Source organism: Mus musculus, chromosome 13, assembly GCF_000001635.26.
Source record: "Mus musculus strain C57BL/6J chromosome 13, GRCm38.p6 C57BL/6J".
In the NCBI taxonomy this organism is placed as follows: domain Eukaryota; kingdom Metazoa; phylum Chordata; class Mammalia; order Rodentia; family Muridae; genus Mus; species Mus musculus.
In genome coordinates, this window is record NC_000079.6 from 10,063,054 (window position 1) to 10,083,918 (window position 20,865).

At 41.5% G+C, this 20,865-nt stretch overlaps 1 protein-coding gene across 2 annotated transcripts in view; it reads right to left on the reverse strand.

Annotated features, from left to right (window-relative positions):
- Chrm3 (cholinergic receptor, muscarinic 3, cardiac) overlaps positions 1-20,865 on the reverse strand; it is a 485,577-nt gene that overhangs the window by 187,568 nt on the left and 277,144 nt on the right. The gene's annotated exons all lie outside the window — the stretch shown is intronic.

Genomic DNA, 20,865 nt, shown 5'->3' on the forward strand with positions numbered 1-20,865 from the left:
TAACTCTCAATTTCTCAATTTTATTTCTAGAAGATTCTTACTCATTTTCCCCAAAGGATAGGCTCCCACTGAATCATATCACATCTTGTAAGTGATGAGCCTGGTGAGAGTTTGGTCCCAGGCACTAAGCATTGTCTGGTGTGTAGTTACTGTTCAAATTATGAGAGCCGCTGCTTTTTACCAATGGTAGTCATAGAGTTAGGAACAGTCACGTGGGAGCTTTCTAAGCACTTTCCTGAGTTCTCAAATTTGTTAAGTTTTATGTAATTATTATTCATTTTAAGATAAGGTTGAAAATAGCAAGTCCAAAATAGCTCAAAAATTGAATTCTGATCACATGCTATCTAATAAGAATAATAAAGACTTTCCCAGGGAGAACACTGACAAAATATTAACAGTGAATAATATGACACTTATAATTCTCTCTACCTTAGAATGCATTTGTTTTTAATTTGTTTCTCATAATAAAGTATCTGTAGGTATTACTTGTGTTTTGTGCTTAGTGAATGGAGCTCTTTCATGTAGTTAGCCTAAATGTCTGCTAAACCGAAAACTAGATGTGAAGTTTTGCATCAGAGCTTCCAGAATGCCTTTCTCTGCCCTTTGTTGATGGAAAAAAACTTATCTCACCTGTTTTCAGGGCCCATCATAAACATCACCATCATCAGCAACAGACTTCACTCTCCTGGAAATCTCCCATTTGCTTCTGGCTCCTCTCTCTCGCTATGACTTTTTTTCTTTTCACGCCACACTGCTATATCATTTTGCATTATTTGTGTCTGCCCTGCTGCCGACATGTGTTTTGTGAGAGCATATGATACACATGAGTGCCTACAGTACTCAGCCAAATTATACCCTTAACTCTTCCTCTGCGCTGTCTACACTGTAGCACAATGGCACAGGTGGTAATGAATTGCCCACTGAGGTGTTCTTCATCTCTATGGAGGAGAGATTATTCCCCCCCCCCACACTGCTCATTTAAGTCTTTTAGTATTTCTCTATCTCCTTAAAGTAGGAACTCCCACTTTGCCTTTTATTTTGATGTCTTGTATTGCTAATAAAATGGTCCTTGGCTATTTATTGTTTCTAGGAAACTCTTCTCCAGGTTTTCACGTCATGACGAGAAATGACTTAACCAAGACTTCTTTAACATCATGAATATTATTTAAGTGGTTTATATTCGGACTGATCCTGAAACAGCTAGGATTCAGTTTTAAGTAGGCCACTTGGAGCTGAGACTGTGGCAACTCCTAACGAAGTGTGAACCTGACAGAGCTATACCTGTGACGGGGCCATACTGTACCTTACATGTCCCACTGACTTCATCTTCTATATTCCTCCAAAAGTGGATTTTGTTTACAGGAGTATGCAGGAACTTTTCTACTGTGTTACTTCTAAGAACTAGAACTCACTATGTTCCAAGAAACATCTTCAGTATCTACCACAGAGGACTTTGTACCCATGGTCAGTCCTTCACCTGAACTCATCTTTTATTGGGTTCCTTGAATCAGGGACAATGGTTATTTAAAATTTTCAAACATGCACAGTTCCCACGCCACAATTGATGGACACATATCCTTAAATAGACATATACTCAAAGCCAACTTGGATATGAGTTTAGGCATAGAAAATTTCAATTAGGTTATGCTTCTCGACACACTATTTTCTGCCACTGAAGGAAGTTTTTATCTTTTTGTTTTTTTTAAAGAAAAGATTTATTTTCTTTTTATTTATGTGTATATGTTTGTTGGCATGTATGCCAATGTATGGGTACCTGCAGAGGCCAGAAGAGGGGACCAGATACCATGAACTTGGAGTTAGAGGTAGTTATAAGCCTCTGAATTTGGGGATTAGGAACTCTGGCCCTCTGGAAGAACAGTTGCCATTTTGTGGTATTTCTTCAGTCTCAATAGAAGAAAGTTTTACTCATACAGGAAAAAAAACCACGTTCCTGAGGAAAACCAAAAGACCAAAAAATTTCTTTTTGCTTTCATTTTATTAGAAGATTCAAAATGTTGATCATGAGGACATGGTCTCCAACAGAAAGTATGCAATAATTTATTTTCTCTTCAAGTGATGTCTATTTATGCATTTTATATATAAGCTCAGGAGAAATAATTTAATAGAGAATATTTTAAAGATAGAAAAAAAAACATTCAGGTTTTCCAAATACCTATAGATAAACACCCTTGACTAGGAAGTGGGTGGGCACTAGAGTAACAAACTATTAAAGTAACCTGAAATATTGTCATATTGAGTTCCTGTTCAGTCCATGGCAGTTTGGGGTTGAATGGCATGAAAACATCAGCATTTTATTTTGATAAAGATTATTTCAATGGAGCTGCAAATTTTGTTTTACCATATTGGCATTTTGGATGGCTGGGGTATGCTACTTTATCTTTGAATTCATGACCAAATCATTAACTCTTAGCGACAATACAAGCGTGGTGTGAACAATACAAGCAAAGAAGACCAGGGCAGAGTTTTTAGTTTCAGCAAAAACATATGCTCTCACATATTATCATTCTATTTTGGAGTTTGTTCATCAGAAACACAGGTGCTTTCTCAAAATATTACTAAAACGTGGCTCTTTAGTCGGCAGGTGGGACACATGGTATTTAAGTCCTTCCCTGGGCTAGATTTAAGGAGACTATTGATACAAAGCCAATGGCTTTGCAAATGCTATTGTTGTTCTTCAAACCTAATGTTATCGCAGGTCTCCTGTGTATGTGTTTTCGGGGCTCAGTTCCTAGTTCAGCACTTCTAAATCCTGCTGATCCCTGAGTTGGAACAAAGCTCTCAGAGGCAATCAACTGCTCTGGCCATCCCAGGTGCCAAACACACACACAATGCCCTTTTATTTATGGAAATACAGATCTATTCTGCATGCACTCAGAGCTCAGTACAAATACCACCCCTTTCCCACAGGCGACAGGAAGGATGTGGTTTGAAGGACATGGTTGCTTCATCTGAATGTGCAGTTGTTCTTCAAAAGAACTCTTGTTTTCATGCTGGGTGGATGCTCCACTGCATTTTAGAATATACAGCTTAGCCATGTCCCAAACCTACTTTCATTTCTCAAGAGTGGACAATCAAGTTGATCATGGATGATTCTTTTCCTTCCACCTCCAGTGGAAACATACTAAAAGTGTGCTCATCATCAAGCGATATTTCTGTGAGCTCTTGACCTAGTAATTCTTTATATATTTATCTGTAACAATAATACCATACTAACATTACCGGATAAAATGGTCAGAACCATCCAGTGGTTTGATCAAATCAGCTTATTTTGTGTCTACTCTAGGGATGAATATATGGACTGCTCCCAGCAGTGGAAAACACAAACATTATAGAATGCACCCCCACCACCAAAGCTGTGATAGTCAGGTCCCTAACTGCCACAAAGGTCAATATTTGCAGAATTATCTTGCTTTCACCTGAATGCAAATGTGAGCAGCAGCATCACTGGCTACTGTTTAACATGGAACAGTGTAACACATAATACAAAGTATGAACTCCAGCACAGTCATTCACTAGCCCCTTCCTTAAATCCAATGATGCACTCAGAACAAGCATGCGTGGAGGGGCCACATTTCTGATTTCACATAGCCTACATCCTGGGAGCTGTCTTCCTTATTATTTCAGAAACACCCTGTGCTTTGAATGCCTTCTCCACAGCCCTGCTCCTTGTTGTTTGTTTCTCCCCTGCTCTTGACAAATCCCCAGATGCCAGGAAGTTTCTTAATCTACACACGATCTCCTATTTGAGGTCTAGCATCTCACATCATCCTGTCATCCTCATGCCCCAGCTAAATCCAGTATTTAAAAACTTGTAGCCAGAACGTTTTTCCATTCCATGGTAGAAAGCCGTTTACCTTACAAAAGATGCATTGCTGGTTACCAGTTCCTTCTTCAGTTTTGCACAGAGAGTCTTCTCCTCTCTATGTGCTTCCTGTACAGTCACTAGCTCAAGGAACGTGATTCAGCAATGGTCTAAGTCCATTGCCACTAGCGCTTGTTTCTGAATTCCTTGTAGTCTACTCACACCTTAAGTTTCCTCTAACCACTTCTTGTTTTTCACCCATCAGTTGTAGAATTGTGTGATCTACCAGAGACTTGCAAGAGGAATATGGTAACAGGAATCAAGGAAAAGAAGAATGGATATTTGATGGGAATATTTTATTGGTAACACTCAACTTGAAATACCATGTCTGAGAAATATTACTCCCACTCCAGCATGTTATATAAACGTCTGCATTTTCTTCTCCAAGAAGAAATAAATGACTCTGGATGAAGTGTCTGTGCCCTGGTCCTTCAAGAGTCCATATCTCACTCCGAGATGCCAGGAACACTTCACCTTGGGTCACGCTCTGAGCTTTGTGTAGTTCTTATGTAAACCTCAGTCTCCAGACACATTCCGATCTGAATTTATTTCAAATTCCGAACTGCGTTTATTCCATTCCTCTCACTTAAAATTCCAGTCGTGATTGGAACAGACACACTTCATTTACCTTCTGTCCGGTGTTCAGTGTTCAGTGTTCAGTGGTGTTAGGTCTTGCTCTGGCAGGTGGCATTCAATCCTTCATTGTCTCTGTGTCAACTGATTAAAGCTTTGCTTTTATTTCTAAGGGATGTTATGACCTTCAATGTCCTCTTTCTTGATGTTTTTTTGAGACTAGAGCATGAGGAATCTGGCAAAATACTATGATAAATAATAACACTCTTTCTTTTTCAACTCCACCATTCACTTGTCATGGCACCAAGTCACATCCCAATGAAGGATAAAAACCCAACTTCCCCTTTGTGGTCTATTTTAACCAATTTTCTATATAACGAATGATATAAAATAAGGTAACTTGATAAAATGCCAGAGGCAAGCACAGCTTAGTACCGTCTGGCTTGAACAAGACACGTCACTTAGGGATGAGGCCTTGGGGAAGGTCTGTTCTCAAGGAGGAAGAATGCAATCCGTGGAAGGGAACTGATTTTTTGTTGGATGTGTGCGACTTTCCTGAGTGAGGTTTAAGGCAGAAATGACAGGTAGTTTAAAAGAGCCAACTATCTCTGAGAAAGCAAATGGCAAGAAGAGCCGCTAAACTGCTTAGGGTACCGTGCAGGATTGTAGAAAGCTGCTGTCATTCCTATCAGTGGCTGGCAGCTATAAGCCTCCATCTCTGTTGTTTTACTCATGAAGCATCCATAGGTATGTATGTGCCTGGGTATGCATGACTATGAGTATGTGACCTCTTCGGCTCTCCCGCAGGGCTTTCCAGGGATGCTAAAACTCTTTGTATGCCAGAAATTGGCCCCAACTCCCTATGGTAATAAAGTAATGTCTTTCTTTACTTTGACAAACTCCCTCTGGCTCAACTTTATTCTTTCCCTTCAACTCAAAATACCATGGCTGATCACTTCAAATATTCTCCTGCCAATATCCACCACTTCCCAGAACTTCTGCCACCGATGCACAGCCTCCTAAAAGATTTCAGCTCCAAATAAGGTCACTATTTTATTTCTGTCTTTAAGAGCTTAGCTATTACATTCTGATAAATTCTTGTGACTTCATGGATGAGTGCTGGGGCAAAGCCTTTGTCTTCAACATCCCTGGGATCCCAACTCTGCCCAGATAGGAGTCTGTGCCCTTTTCTTTCAGATCTTAATTTGTCTTTCCAATCTAACACGATGTTCAGCCCATGCTTCCACACTCCCAATGAAGTCCTCTGGTCCTTAGAGGGAAAGTAACCCAGAAAGTGAAAGCGTGCGTAGCTCTCTCTCCTCTTATGTATTTATCCCAAGCATACCTTTGCATACCCAACTCACAAGAAAGTTATTTTTTAAAATTCAACCCCAATCTTCCCACCTCTATTTCAGACCCAATCTGCCCGCTCTTTATCTACCCACCATGTTCAACATCGGTTCTTCCCTCCCTTGGCTCTTGTGAAGCAGGCCTTGAAGGTGGTGGTTGGTTTTAGGTTTTGGTTCTCTGCTATTCACTGAGCTCACACTGACAGCCCAGTTCCAGGAATCACTTGAGTCTTTTTACACCATTGCTATCTGCAAACGCTATAAATCAAGGTTTTTATCTACCGCCCCTCCCCGAGGCCGGGTTTATCGGGATGGCACCACTTATAAGCATTCTAGACACAAACAGAATAAAACCTGCAGTGAGCTCCTTCGGTCTATCCCTGTTCACACTCTAGTCCTATGGCCTTCTTCCTTTCCAGCTCTGTTGACCAGGGTCATTTGGACTCAGTTCAGCCATTTGCTCCTAACCAAGCTGAATTTGCCTTCTCTGTTCCTATCGGTTCCTCCCAGAAGCTGCTAGTTCCAAGGTAATCAGTAACTTGCTGGCTGATGACTCTATCACTATGGTTGTGGGGGCTGCTGACTCCACCTGTGGGGTTCAACATCGCTGACTATTCCTTATTCATAATTATCTCATCTCCTTGTAACATTTTCTTGAGTTTCCCCTACCTGTCCTAGCCATTTTCTTTCTGATTTCTTTTCAAGGTCTTTTTATTTCCTACCATTTTGCTAGATCTAGCCCACACTCCTTCCCTGGCTTCTCTCTCTCTCTCTTTTATTCTTTTCCATTTTTATGTTGACCTCATCAGTTAATCTGTACTGTAAACATCAGCAAGGTATCCATCACTCATTAAGACCCCCTGCCTCTCAAACAATCCCTTGTATTGCAGGTGCCATGGTCACGGCTCATGTAGAGGGGTCAGGTACCAGGCATGCCAGTCCCAATGTCACTCAATGGGACCTCCCTTTCTTCACTCAACTGATTCTTTTCCTTGAGCCCTTTAGTCTTTTTCTTATGCTGCATTTGATATTCATGAGTGTGCTTCAGTTTGTGACCTTGACCTAAAACATTGCAGCTTCCCTCTTTGTCTTGATCTACCTCAGCAGCTTCATTTCTTCATTTGCTGGGCTACACACACTTTTGTCCTTTCTGTATTCCCCCTCCCCAAGTCCTGAGTCCTTGCTCCCATCTACTACAGGACCTTTGCACACACCATCTTCTGCCTCTGCTACTTCCTTTTTTCCAAGGGAACTCAGATGCATCTTTCTGATCTTGGCTCACCGGAAGTTTCAATAATGGAACAGTCCCTGACTGTTCCTTATCTGTTCCAATCTCATTACAAAATTTTCTGAATTGCTGATATAGGAGAGATCTAGTGTCTTCACACTCTGGTTTAATGAACAGAGTGTAAGTCTTTCAGAGTAACAGATGATCATGTGGTTTTATGCTTTGTCCATAAATCATGTAATGGACTATCAATATTTGTGCTCATATCACACACACACACACACACACACACACACACACACACACACACACACACACACACCTTACTATCTAACCTGAGGTATACTTCTCCCTGAAAGGGGCTGATATAATGAGACCAGGGGACACAGAACTATAAACTGCAGAGGTCTCTGGCAAACTAGGATATGTCTCCCAGCTTTAGCTGACATAATAGGATAAATAGCTTCATGTAGAATTCTCTTTGCGAGTGCAGTGCTCCTGGGGTCATAGCTGATTCCACGATAGAAGAAGCAGGTGACCCATCTTCCACAGTGCCGTGCTCCGAAGAGGGTTATGGCTGGATTCATCATTTTGAATTTTATCAGCCACAGTTCTGTTTTTCCCCAAACCTCCTTTTTGGTTGCTTCCCACAACAAATTAATCTTATTGTTTTAATAATAATCCAAGCAATAGGCTTGGCACAGCTAGGAGATATTGTGGTTTGAAAGGGATGTAGCCCTGTGTGTGTGTGTGTGTGTGTGTGTGTGTGTGTGTGTGTGTGTGTGTGTGTGACGTGTTTGAATCCCAGTGGTGGTGTTGGTTTGGAAGTTATAGAGCTGGTAGGCCATTGCATCTCATGGGAGGATGTGGGTCACTGGAGTAAGTCTTGAGGCTTTGTAGCCTGGCAGGCCTTCCTTCACTGACTGCTTCCTCACAGTGTTGCCAGATGCCTCAAGCTCCCTATACCATGGCGTCCTTGCTACCATGCATCTCCCCTCAAAAATAAACCCTTCCTTCAATAAGCTGCTTCTTGTCAGGTATTCGATCCCAGAAACAAGAAAGGTAACCTACTGAGGAAGGGAAGAGAGGACAGGAAATCAACCTTTAGAGAAGCTGCAGTTGATGATTACAGGGTAAATACCATCTTCCCTCCTGAGAGACTCAGATAGCACTTGGCTCTGCCTGGGTAGACACAAGCTGCCGGGCTGTAGCTACGGTTCAGATCTCACACGTTCAGTTCACCAAGTCCATTTTTCTAAGCCCCCTAGAGGGAGACAGCACACCAGCAACACATCACTGTGTATTACATTTGCTCTAGTCCTCCACCACGGCACTGAAGTGCCCCACGGGGCACCTTCATGCAGTTGCTGCAGGAGGAGGGGTTGTTTGTTCTGCCTGTGTACACTTCCTTTTAGGCAATGCCTTCTGGCCCTGGTACTAGTACTTGAAGGGGCTTTAGGAGGCAAGCCACATCTCTGATTTTGGCATATCTTAATATGACACCCATGTTTAAATCCTGAGTAAACTGAAAGGCCCCAAAATAGGTTCTTTTCTTATGTGGTCAAATTCCGTTTTTGAGGTGTGATGGAGAGCAGGATGTGATCAAGCTACCTTGAGGTCAGACGATGTTTTCATCATACACAATGCATGTGCGGTACTGTGAACTCTTCAACTTAACCATAAGAAGAATTCTTACACAGTAGTGTTTGGGGCTTTGGAGGCACAGTCTTTACGAAGTGGAGCCCTCAGATACTTAAGGGAAGTAATTTCTTGGACTGGAGTTGCTGGAGAGGGAGAGGCTTAGCATTCGTGTCTCCTAAGTACTGGCAAGAAGCCTGTATGAAATGCAGAGTGTTTTAATAATCAGAATCCTCAAGTTCCAGAAACCAACATGCTTCCCGCTTCCCAACGCCACTGTGCTATCAGCACACAATTCTAATAAAACTGAAATGTAAATGCTGCTATTTTCAGACCAAAGAATGATACTTCACTTATTTCATAAGAAGCATCTCTTAAGACAGATATGACTTTCATACAATCTCTTTGTTCCTTTTTCCTTTGACGTAAAGAGAATTCTGTAAAGGACACAGAGAAAATGAAAACAGCTCACAGATCAGTTAAGTCATTTCAAATCACAGCCAAGGATAACTGCAGCAAAAGCCATCTGAAGTTACCTGAAGTTGATGAAGAGCCAAGGAAACATTCAGTGATCGTGAACAGATACATGCGTTTTTCCAAGTTCTTGGTGTGATATGAATAAAATGTGTAATTGACATGAAAATCACAGGCAGAGAGAGAGGGGGGAGAGAGAGAAAGAGAGAGAGAGAGAGAGAGAGAGAGAGAGAGAGAGAGAGAGAGAGAGAGAGAGAGAGAAAGAGAGAGAGAGAGAGAGAGAGAATGGGAAGGAAAGGGAGAGAGGAAGCAATGAAGGAGGGAGAGAGAGAAAGAAAGAGAATGGGAAAGAGAGGGAGGGAAGGAAGAAGGGATGGAGGGAGAAATAAAAAGAGAGCGAGAAGGAGAGGGGGAGGAAGGGAGAGAGAGCATGCATGAGACAGGGAGAGAGAATAAGACAGTAAATGCATTTATGTGGAAGGTTTATGTGGAGGTCAGAGGTCAACTTTGGCTATCATATCTCAAGCTCTGTTTATTCTCTCTCCGTTCCTCTCCCTCTCTCTGAGACAGGGCCTCTGGCTTTGGGCTCACTGATTTGGTTAGGCTAGCTGGCCACTGAGACCAAGTGTTCCATCTACTTTTGCTTCCCTCACACTGATATTACATGTGCGAGCCACTTTTGAAAAGATTTATTTTCATTTTCTGTGTATGAATGTTTTGCCTGCTTATATATGTGTACATGCCATACATATAGTGCCCATGGAAGCCCGAAGAGGGCTTTGCATTCCCTGGCTTTGGATCACAGATGGTTGTGATCACCAAGGGGGTTTTAGGAACCAAGTCTGAATACTATGCTAGAGAAGGAAGTGCGGAGCCATCTGTGCATCCTGAGCTTTTAAAAGTGGGTTCTGTGGATTGACCCTGGGACCTCATGTCTGTACAGTAAGTGCTTTACCAAGTCAGCCATCACTTTCTTATAAAGATGAACTTTCTTTGCTGGGAATGTTTCAGAATGAGCTTGTTGGGTGAGCACATGGTAAGCCCAGGAAGAGCTATCACAAGCTTTGGGAAGGGACCCTATCACAGCTTTGAAGATGGGGAGCTGGGTTTGAGTGAGGGAGAGTGATAGTGGCCAAGTTTGGGCAGGATTTGTTGCGTTTGCAATTCTTTCCTCGGGACTCAGGGGTCGTTGATAAATTATTATTTGAGCTCATCAGAAACATCCAAAGTATTTTAAGTGGTGGGTTTGGGTCCTGCCCTCCAGAGATAGGAGTAGAGTGTAGGGTCAGCCTATATGTGAATGATTAAAATTTTGGCATAGTGTAATTTCATTTGTTGAGTCAGAAAATGAGATGGGATTGTTGTGGGTTAGATGTGAAATTTCTTCCATAATAGTTCTTAGCTGGTGGCAATGTTGTGGGAGGTAGTGGAACCTTGTGAAGATGGGAGTCTTGTGAGCAGAAACACATCACTGGGGACAGGTCTTGATGTGAGCCTGTCTTACTCTTCTATCTGCTTTCTGTGTTCCATCTGTGGAGACACTGTGACTAACAACTCCACATTCCAGCCGCCATGTCTTCCCCATGATGATGGATTGCAGCCACTCAAACAGTTACCAGTCAAGATAGGCTTCTCATTCCTTAGGTGGCTTTTTGTTAGGGATTTTGACACAGCAATAAGAAATGTAACCAAGAGAGAAATCTTAGGTAGAATCTTTTAGTCTCTTTTAGTATTGGTGTCTAATATAGAAAGGAGAATGGTTTTGAAACTTTTGTTTCATCCACTAAGTAGGAAGTAGAACATTACCCTGTAACTGTAGACTCTAAAGTCCTAGTGAAAGGACCAGAAAACCAAACCAAACTAGAATCAAATTTAAAAAATACTAGCAGTGATTGAGGGTTTATTATGTGCTAGACATTGTTCAGAAAGTGGGTGTGGTCAGTAAGATTTATAAGCTTACTGTGTCTTTCCGGAAAGGGGGCTTTTGTATTTTTGTAAAACAAATGCACACACACACACACACACAGACACACACAGACACACATACAGAGACACAGACACACAGACACACACACACACACGCACGCACATTTAGGATGGAGCAGTGAAGAAAGATAAAGGTAGGTGAGAGGTTTGGTATACCTAAGGTAGAGGGGTGATGTGCTCTTATATAGATCAGATAGGAAACCCTCTTTAGCAAGGAAATATAGAGACACCTGGGAGTCAACAGAGTCTGCCCTGGGACCTACCAACTGGAACACGATGGGGAGAGCATCTTGACTGAAGGGAAAGAATAATTATAAATATTCCCAATTTATACTCATAAGTGAGTTTAATGTCTGTTGCAGCCTGAGAGTGTGCTTCAAGGCCAAGGCTACAGAATCCTTCTCTAAATTAAGTCATCTCAAGGTATATTTATTTTCAATCGATGCTTAAGTTCAGTTACAGCGTCCAGGATAAAGTAGCATAAGTAAAGGTATTTAATTATTGTTTTCTTTTCCAGATCCTCAACAGAATAATTACTGAGAAACTCTGTTGCCCAGAAAATGTCTATTAGAATTATTGAGTACCAAGGAAACTACAAAGGCAGTGAAGAGGGAGTATGCTGTATTTATATCCTACACCGCAATCAATGCTTTTGTGTTGTTGGAATACATCTTTACTGGGAAGGTATCTTGCATCTATATAAGAAGCTTAGAATGGTTAAAGTTTACATCTGTCATATACTGATCTAGTCATCCAAATGGGCAGGCTTTATTCCCTTCCAAAAACAATGGTTTTGCTATCTAGAACCTCAAGGTCTGAACCACTGAACGACTGAAGGACACTTCAGCTTGTCAGAAGTTATCAGTGTGGCTCAGGGAACTCTCCCAGACCCACAGTTGTAATGCGCCTTTGCACATAGTGATTCTGATTTACTGTTTATTACCCAGAGAATATAAATAAAATAGCAAGTCATTCCATGCATAAGCCTGCACTTAAACCCATGAAATGCTTGGGATCCTCTTGGCAGTTAAAAATAGAATTCAGAATAACAAAGCACCCAATGCAAGAACTGTCTCTCTTCTGGGTGGCTTATTTCATCTACCCCTCCAAGGTGTTATGATAGGATCATCCCTGTCTTACATAGCATGTAAACCAAAGCAGGTAAGTTGAGTTCATTTGATTACAGCCACCCAGACAATCCATCGCTGGAGATTGTTCAAAATATCCAGCCAGACTCCAAAGTATACGCTGCCACAACTTTCCCTTGGCTTCTCCAGGAAGATAAAACTCAGATTCTACCTTACAAATTTTCCTGGAAATGACTTACAATTCAAGAGGCCAGTACATGATTGCATGATGGTGTATGCAGTCCTGTGGGAACCTCTGTGTATTTGTGTGCACACATATATGAGGTGTGGGCTGAGTGAACAGGGAATACATTTTTCTCCCTAAATATTGAGTTTTGAGAAGTTCCTGAAAATTTCTGCATGTTTTGCTCTATGGCTAGCCAGCTTCTACCTCTGCTCCTTCCCCAGGGGACAGGCAGTGCATCCCAGCAGACAGGGAGTGATACGAGGGAATCACCTCATGCTTGCTAGATACAGAACAGTGAGTGGCCTTGCACTGAACATTTTCTAATTCTTAGAATATGAATGAAGGTATTATTTCCCTCACTCAAGCCCTCTGACTCTTTTAAGAATACATATATATGCATATATATATATACATATGCACACACACACATATATACATATATATATATATATATATATATATATATATATATATATATATATATACATGTATATATGTAAGTTTCTTTCTTTATAGCACTTTTAATGTCCCTAGTTTTCATTGCCCAAACCAAAAGAAAAGTAGAAGATATACTGTTCTCAAAGGGGCCTAGTTGATTCTGGCTACCATATCACATCTTTCCTGTTTTCCCGATTCAGTTTAGAATGCTTATTCTGCCAAGGGACACCTACAGAATTTCTGATTATCATTTATGACTAGCCCAGAGATGACTTCCCCACATAAATTTCTGTGCTGTATCCCTAGATGAGACACATTTATTTCCTCTAAGCTTCCTCTCAGCACTTTATTTGTATCATTGTTATAAATATTAATGTCTCTGTTTGCATTGTTGTCCCTTGTATATGCATCTTATCTTCCTCACATAAACAAGTCGAGTCCCCTGGGGGAAGGGCTTACATCTCCCCTCTCTGGCATCACTGAGGTTGCACATCAAATATACTTCACAAAGAAAAGAGACTTAACGTTTATTTTGTGACTTGAATTGTACAAGGGTCCCCTGGCTCCTTGGGAAAATGTTGATGTGAAACCTGCTTCTGTGATAAGGAGGGAAAATGTAGTTTTGTTTCCTGACTCCTTGTTCAAGGTTTATTCAGGTCTTATCTTCTTTTTGGATCTTGCTTTTCAGAAGTTTACTCTTTGGTCATTAGTCAAAGATGAGGGAAAGAGGTAGGAAGAAAGTAGAGAGGAGAGATGAGAGAGGAGAGTGGGGGGGGGGAAGAGAGGTGGAGAGGGAGAGAGAGGGGGGATAAGGGAGAGTCAAACAGACCGACAGAAACACAGACACGCACAGCACATGCACATACATACATACATACATACACACACACACACACACACACACACACACACACACACACACACGCAGGACAGGAGGGAGGGAGAGGGAGAGGGAGGGAGAGGGAGGGAGGGAGGGAGAGAGAGAGAGAATGAGAGAGAGAGAGAGAGAGAGAGAGAGATACTCTAATAGTAGTCAATACAGAATAGGACATAGTCTTCATGACCAGTTCTGGCATTACCTAGTATGGCAACTATAATTAACACGATTTCTAGCAAGTTACTTCAGTTTGAAGTATCTTATAAAGAGATTCTAATTACTTGTAATAGTATGCACTGAAGACATACTTCTATCCAAACACCAGTGCACTCCTTAGCAGTGTGTAATGTTAAAGTCATTTATTTGTCAGTTGAAATCAAAACTTTGCAAAGCCAAAAATATCAGTCACAACTCTCCCCCAAAACTCTTCTTGGATGAAGGAAAGCTTTTCTTATCTAGTCACTGATTCCTAAGAAATCTCATTGCTTTTGCCTATGTCTCTACTGGGGCAGGTTGCAGTATAAATATTTGTCCTTTTCAAAAGCATCATCCTTTAAAGGCATTCACGTAGAAATTACAGACATGTTACCATATTCTTTTCAAAGCAATGAAGAGGAATTTCAAAAACTTTTCCTCAACAGATTCCTTTAAATGAACAAAGCCAGAAGTAGTATCCTTGTGGCCCTCATAAACCTAAAAGACAAATGCACATATATTCTGGACATATCGCCTTCACAAAGCCACTCTGATGCTGTTGAGTGGAAATGTCAGATCTGATGCTAATATGAAGTACTTTTCTTTAATTAATAAGCCTATGTGCCCATCACTTCCTTTTATTTTGTTTATGGGACCAAGTTTCATGTAACCCAATCTGACCTCTACTCCTCCATTTAGCCAAGGGTGGTTTTGAACTCCTGCCTATTCTGCCTCTAGCTCCCAAGTGCCAGGATTATAGACGCTTGTCACCAAGCTTGGCTTTCTATGGCTCTTTGGATGAAAGTACTGATTGTATGCTTGTTATCACTATTAGAGTCAATTCCTTGGTAGATCTGCTTCCAATTTGTCTTCATTTTTCTCCAACTCTGAAAGAGTGGCCTTAAACAAAATGAAGGTGACATTATTCTCTCAAGTCTCCTGAACGCTAATAACTTGTTAGAGTAGGCAACTTTGATATTAGAAGTTTGCACATAGAAACAATTCTTGTTAGAAGCAAATGAAACATAAACTTCAAGTGGATTTACTAAATAATTCTTTGAGACAAGATCTTTCTTCAAAGCCCAGGATAGCCTAGAACTTATTATTTAGGCCAGGATGGTCTCAGGCTCCTGGTGATCACCTTGCACCACTGGGTAGATGAAGAAGGTGTGGCATGAGGGATTCCACATACTCCACATAGAGGAATTTCAATTTCTGACTTGAGTCTGGTAAGATTTGGGGCAGGGAAAAACAATGAATATAGTATTTAGGACACCTATGAAGTGGTGTTACTTATATAAATTATGAGAAATTAGAGATCAGAGCCACCTGGACAGGGTGGGTGATTCACAGCAAAGATTTAAGCCTCATTAGAGTTCCAGTATACCAGACATTTTAAAGGCCGAAGGTGGACATCATTGTGCCAAGTCTTGATGAATTAGAAAAGAACAAAAGAAGAGAAAGGGATGTGGGGGATCTAGAAAAGGGGGAAAGTCTTCTATGAATCTGGATATTTCCTCTGTCTAGAGTTCATCACTAGGATATATTTTTAAAATCAAAGCAAGAATTCAGTTAAGTGTTTTACCTTCCTATAAGGCACAGGGTCCTATCTTCAGACTACATGGTCCTTTGGAGGGCTGGAAGAATAAGGGCACACAAATGTATCTCACAATCCTAGCAACCTTAGCCATTGTCAAAAAAGAGAGCCAGGGAAGGCCTCAAGAGCAACTGTACAGAAATCCGATAAGTTAGAAGTCTGGGGCGGTGGCTCAGTGTGTATTATGTTTGCCACAGAAGCACAAGGACCTGAGTTCAATCCACAGAACTCACATAAAAGTACCAGGTGTGGTGGTGCATGCTTATAATCCTAGCTCTGAGGAGGCAAAAGATTGCAGAATCCTTGGGCTTGCAAGTCTAGCTAAATCAGCAAGCTCAAGGCCAAGCAGAGGCTCTTTTTCAAGAAACAAGGTGAACAACTCCTAAGGAGTGAGACATTAGGTTGTCCTATGACCTCCACACACATGTACATACACATATGTATATCATGGACACCTGCACACGCACACGCACACGCACACGCACACGCACACACACACACACACACACACACATCAAACTGGTTTTAACCTATGAAGGTCTAGTATACTGTGTGTAGCTAAGGAAGCTAGCTGCCTGTGTGGATAAAAGCCAAGAGTCCAAAATGTTCTTCAGAATAGGCAGGTAATTTAGATGAATAATGACCTAGCAGCTTATAAAAATATGGAAGACATTGACAGACTGATGGAATGAGTCACCCCAGATCTTCCTTGAGTTTTTTTTCTCATATACCCAAGGGCTGAAAACTGGAATGCAGCCATAGCTACCCAACTCCTGCTTTAGTAGGCGCATGCGCATAGCAATCGGCATCTTGAGTGTGATGGGATGTTAATGGAATTCAGAGCCACCTCACATAGCATCCGGGGAGAACTGATAATACTGAGCGGGAAGAAGCCTTGAGAGTTCTTATCAAGTTTCTGAAGGGTTATCGGCTGTAAGTGGAATCAGACTTGTTCTCTTCATGATCCCTCTAGAGAGTAGACCTAACATTGATGGGGAGAAGAGGCAGACTGTAGGACAGGCTCTTAGGGTTATGTACTTTTCCAACAGTCGGAGATGGGTATCAGTGAATTAGACTGACTTGTGAGATGGTGAGCTTCCTATACAAAATGTGCTCCTGTTGAGATCAAATGGACACTGTCTGGGAATGATAGACATTTAAGGGGATGTTACCTGATAGTCCTGAGGTTTTTTGAAAATCTGAGATAATAACATTATGTAATTTCAAGGCTTCAAGAAGGGGAGGAGAGGATGGAAGAGAACATTGGAAACTTCTAGAAGGACACACACACACACACACACACACACACACTCACAGAGCAATGAGGAAGAAAGCCTAGAAGCTGTTGTCCAGCACTTCTTTTATTAGGTTTATCAGATATTAATGTTTTATGTGTGTGTGTTCTTCCCTGTGGACACACATGCATACAGGTGCGTGTGTATTAGTGTGAATGACCACATGGAGGCCAGAGGGTTGATGTGTGTCTTCTTCAATTGCATTCTACATTGCTCTTCCTCTTTCCCTTCTTTGTTCCTCCCATTCCTCTTTCTCCCAAGACAGGCTTTCTGACTGAACGTGACACTTATAAACTTGGGTCAGCTACCTAGCTGTCAGGGCTGGATATCCCGAGATCCTCTCCAACACTGGGACTACAGGCACACGTCATTGTATTGGGATTTTACAGGGTCCTGGGGATCTGAACTTGGGTCCTTCTTCTGCAGCAAGCACTTTACCAACTGAGCTATATCCCCGTCCACCAGATACCACCTTTTTAAAAATTGAAATTATTAATTAAGAATCTGAAAGTACATGAATACAGGATTCATTTTTCTTCTAGAGTGAGGGTAACTCAGTTCTTCTGAGCAGCCATAAGTTAGAAATAGGATAAAGGAAAACAGAGGTGAAACCCGATTCTCCTGCACTTTCCCAAGGAGGCTCTCTCCACTGTCCTTGTTCTCTAGTTAATGATCAGGAAGTTTCAGCCACAGTTTTATACTCAGTATAGAAGATGACTGTTTTCCAAATACTCTTCAGGGACACGATTGGGTACCAACAAATTCTATTCATTTAGCAAATGTTTTTATGCTTGATCAAATAATTCCACTCCTAGATATGTGAGATACAAAGGTTTTACTAAGCATTTTCAATTTTAAAATGCACTGCTTTCAGTTTGCAGGAACACACCAACTTACCAGGAAGAACAGGTCGGGTCTTTTCTGCTTTTTAATATAAGTGTCCTGGGAAGAAGAGTCTGGCAATCTGGAAGGTCAGGGATCATGCAGTAGAGCTTAGAGGAAACACACTTGTCAGTGACTTCTTACTGAAGTCAGTGCTTCTTTGATAGGACAGAGGCTGGCTACTACAGTAGTCTTCCAGGACAAGCCAGTCAGTGAAGGCTTTACTAAGCAAGGTCAGGTATCCTAGCTAACTAGACATTTCTGTATAGAACAACGAACTGTGGTGAAATACATATATACTGCACACACACACACACACACACACACACACACACACACACACATTTTAAAGTGCACACACACATACACATACACACAGAGAGATGGATGATATCCTTTAGCAGCACACACATAGTCCTTTACAAATAAAAACCTATTATTTCAATTGGCTCACTTTCTTTTTTGTTAGTTAAGCACTGGTCAGATAGAGAATTCCAGAATGTCAGGCTCCCAGGAGGCAAGACTCTGCCTTTGAAGGGTTACAATCATAAACTGAATCATTACATCACCTAAACAAATCTGATTCAGACTTTGAAGCTATGTAGAGAAATAAAAAAAGTGATTCCCCCCTCCCTCAACTTGAAACAATCTGCTCATAATTATGTAGTAATGTCGAGGACTGTCCTCACAGCATCCATCATGCCCATTATGGTGCTTGGCTTTACATAATAGTAATTAACCTCTGATGTCTGTCTTCCAAGAACACATGTAAAAACTTGCTATGTTATTTATTTCTCAGCATTTTAAAAAATGTTTTCCCACCCCACGTGTGAATATGTTCTGTATGCAAGAAGATAGAAAGGGACATCAGATTTAGTGACCTTCTATTTTCTGGGGTACTGGTTTTCACTCACTACCCATGAATAATTCAGGGTTAAGTATTCTTCCTTATTCTATTCCATTTTTTTAAAAAAAATTTAAAATATTTATGTGTGTGCATGTGTGTATATGTATTTTTCTGTATAATGTATGTGCCAGGGGTGATTGGTGGAGGTCAGGGGACAGTTGCAGAAGTCTGATTTTTTTTTTCAATATCTACATCCTAAGAATCAAGCTCAGGTCACCGTGCATGGCAGCAGGTGCATTTACCCATGGAGCCATCTCATTAATGTTCAGGCTAAGGCTGGGATGTGGCTTCAGTGGGCACATGTCCATGGGCGAGCTCTTACATAGTGTCTCTAGGGACTTTTTCCTCAGAGGGTGGCCAAATCCTATGAAGGCCATGGTGGAATGAGTGTGGCTCTGCCCTGTGGGCACAGCGCCAAGGGAGTAGAGTTCACCTCAGTCTTGCAAACTCTCATCGCCTTTGAACTCCACCTGCTTCTCTCTGTTCCATTTCACCCGACTCTGTCCTTCAGATGCATTCTCTACAGTCCAAACTAATCCCCTTTCTGCTCGAACTTGTTTGTTCAGGTTCAGGTTCAGGTTGTTTGCAATCATTGGCTTCAGTGCTTCCCTTCTGGAATGTGCTTGTAAGTGGCAGTCACAGTGGGATAGCTGATCATTGGCAACTTTCATCCCCCCTCTATGCTATTGGCTTGTGGAGCAATCTATCATTCAACAGTGAAGGGAAGAACTAAATCTCATAAGATGGAGAGCCGGAATAAAAGAGATACTTTCATTTTCTTCTTCACACATTTATTACTGTGTTGGTAAAACATGTAACTGGCACTGAATGTGTGCACTGAAGATGACCTACTTGTTGGTGCTCTTCTATAGTTTCTTACAGGTTTTTCTTCTGTCATTTGTACTTTGCCTTTGGAAGGTGCTTACATAATTTTCGTTTTCTTCCAACCATCTCTCCTTCTTTTCTTCCTTCCTTCCTTCCATAATTTTCATTTTCTTCCAACCATCTCTCCTTCTTTTCTTCCTTCCTTCCTTTCTTCTTGTTTTTTTTTTTTAATTATTATTTTTAACCTTGAGATAGGGTCTTGCCATTGCTCATCCTGGCCTTGCTGAGATCACAATTGTGTGTTCTCACACTGATCTGTCCTGTAGCTTTCATTTTAAAGACAAGGAAATGGCACACACAGGGAATATCTTACCTTGCAGTCACCGGGAGGTGAAGATGACAGGTGGGAGATACATTAGAGGGAACGTATACTACATCAGTGTCTACTCTTCAACCAAGACAGTTCACTGTCAGTCCAATGACAGCTTATATTTGAGAGCAGTCAGTAGTTTACAAGAATCACTGCACTTGTTTTTGATGTGGGGCTTCCTTGCATGCCAAAGGGCAGGTGTCACCTCTATTTCAATGACACAGAAGCTAGAATTTAGGGAGGGTAAGATCCTGCCCAAGGCCATGCCCTGGCAAGCAGCTAACTTGTCTCACTTCAAGTCTAAACTCGTACTTTCTTGACAAAGGCTTGTGTGTTCTCTGCATTGTGAACAATAATGTGGGGAGAGAATTTGATCTAGCAGACATGGAAAGGGAGACAAGATGTTTGCTTTGGTGGAAATGCTTACCAGGTATATAAAGATCCTGACAGAAACAGCCATTTCATTAAGGGATACAAATGCTCTCTTCAGGGGCACAGCACAGCCATTGTAAACATCGTGTGGTGGCAGCTGCTCTAGGCCTGTATGAGACTGAGCCTATCAACAATCAATCCCTCCCTCTTGAACTTTTGGCAACTGATGGGTTCTGGGAAAGGGGACATCCATGACCTTTGTTGTGTACCAAATGGTGAGCCCACCAGGTTTCAAAGGCTATGACCAAACCCGTGGTCACATAAATAGAAAGCCACAAACCCATAAAATCAGAAGACCACAAAACCACACAATGCAAATCAAAAAGATGTGGGTAAAGGACATGGGTAGGAGGAGGGGATGACAGGTGTAGAGGAGATTAGAGGGAATGGGGGGTGACAGAGGGCAGGTAGCAGTGGGGGTGACACTGGGGGGGTGACAGTAAACAGAAGCACTGCATCTATGTATGAGCTCCTCAGAATAAGTTCATCAACCAGAAAGTAGAAAATGATGACAGAAATCAAGATAAATGACTTTGAAGTGGTCAGAATAAATGCTTCAAATATTCTCTAGTACATCCCTCAAGTTGGCGAAGTTAAATAGC